Genomic DNA, 2061 nt, shown 5'->3' on the forward strand with positions numbered 1-2061 from the left:
GTGTCTTGGCATATACTGTGCTACTGACATCAAAATGCGATACTATTTGACTTCTTTTGTCAGTTTATTGATTTCATACTATTGCATATACACTTTGCAGAAATATTCCAGCCGATAATGTTAATTTTCCTTCAACTATCCATTCCTTTACACTTATTTGCACTACTGTATGTACAGTATACTTAGTGTGCCATACTTTTTTGTGCTAGGAAGACATCGAAGACAAATATCTCCTTTGAGAAACATTATTTGGAAAATTTTTGCACGATAAATCATGTAAACCATCTTGTGAAGCTATAATAAACATTGTCGCTCGGACTTAATTTTTTCATTGGTTTTAAAAGCGCGATGAAGAAGAAGAAGAAGCAGTAAGTGTAGGACGTACAAAAAACATCGAATTCACTCCAGTTTTGCTGGAAAATTTTGAGTAGTTTCATTTATAGCATACTCTGTCACACGCAGAAGGGTACCCCACATAGCAAAACGTAAATAAGAAATAATACATTTTTACAAAAATCATTAGACAGAAATAAAATTAAAACCACAGATGCTGTTTCATTAGTATTAATTTTAATATTAGGAGAGCCAACAGTATGAATCAACTGCGAGACCGAGGGAGGTGGCGCAGTGATTACAGACACGAGTCTTGCATTTGCGAGGACCGGGATTCGTACCATCAGCCCGTCATCCTGATTCTGGCTCTCCGTGGTTTCCGTAAGTCTAAACGGTTCAAGACGAATGCCGGGATAGTTCCTTTGAAAACCACACTGCAAATGCTCTTCCCGAATACGAAGTTCTCCACTGTCTCTAGCGACCTCTTAGTTGACGGAACAATAACACGAAATCTCCTGTATTCTTCCTTAATTGCTTGCAAGCTACTAGTATAATGAGTAGATACAACTATCAAGTGTCGTTTAGAACCTTTTATACATCTAGGACTACGGTTGGATTTCGTGCGGTCCCATGGTGTAATGGTTAGCACTCTGGACTCTGAATCCAGCGATCCGAGTTCAAATCTCGGTGGGACCTAACATTTTTAATTTTCCTTGTCTGTCGACAGAATCGGAAGAGTATCGACGAAGCTAGGTAATCCTGCAAGTAAACATGAAATGTAGCAAAAAATACGATGTAGATTCCAACTACGCAATTCCTACGCTATTTATGACATCTGACCACTACATCTAAAGCCTGAATATCTCTGAGGAAATGGTCGTGGTTTCCATGTCACACGTGAAAAAAATCACGTCCCTAATGCGTGAACTTGTGATGAAGCGAATATGTTCTGTTTACAATGAAAGTTTCTTTTCCGTCTTGGATATGGTATTCCAATGGTTGTAGGGACTGCACAAACACAAACATACCTCCTGTGAGATGCTGGTGTTGTATGCTGCTTCATAGCTAATAAGAGTGTTCGTCTCTCAGGAATTTTTACAGTCGCTTGCACTCTCATTGGCAACTATGGGGCCTCCAGGCTTTCGGTTTTCGGCCAGTTTCTCCAGACATGCTTTAGGATGTGCCAAGAGTCGCTCGAAGTGGTGTGGGGTTGGGAACTCTAGAATGGCTTGGGCAATTTCAATAAATTTTTGTGCAAGGATGACGTTCCATTCATGAAAATAAAATTAGTGTAACCATCCCTCAACACGAAGGTGCGGTGGTGTTGTGGAGCAGATACTGGTTGAGAATAGTGGTAGGAATAGGGGTGGAAGGAAGATGTGAAGTAAAAAAATACTGAAAACTTTATTTATTTATTTTGTGGTTGATAGAATGAAGAGAACTTTGTAGAATGTTCTGGAACTTTTTAAATACAAACAGCATATACAAGTCTCTACAAGCAACCAGAACAGCAAGAAATAATTACTGCATACAATTAAGTTCTGAAAAATTATTCACTTCCTTACACATAACATGCACCCATATTTACAGACAGAGACTGAATACTTGGAAGAAAGGGAAGAAGGCTTTAGTTGTCATTGTCAGGTGTTTTGCATTGAATTAATGTTATGGTCAATTTAACTATTTTAATCTTTAATTAGTACACATACACTTCTTAAATGATATTAA

At 38.3% G+C, this 2061-nt stretch overlaps 1 non-coding gene across 1 annotated transcript; it reads left to right on the top strand.

The window, feature by feature from the left end:
* The first annotated feature begins 957 nt into the window (after positions 1-957).
* On the top strand, positions 958-1029 carry Trnaq-cug (transfer RNA glutamine (anticodon CUG)). Its single transcript has one exon. It is a non-coding gene; the product is annotated as a tRNA-Gln (tRNA).
* The last annotated feature ends 1032 nt before the right edge of the window (positions 1030-2061 follow it).

The sequence above is a fragment of the Schistocerca serialis genome, chromosome 2 (genome assembly GCF_023864345.2).
Source record: "Schistocerca serialis cubense isolate TAMUIC-IGC-003099 chromosome 2, iqSchSeri2.2, whole genome shotgun sequence".
Lineage (NCBI taxonomy): Eukaryota > Metazoa > Arthropoda > Insecta > Orthoptera > Acrididae > Schistocerca > Schistocerca serialis.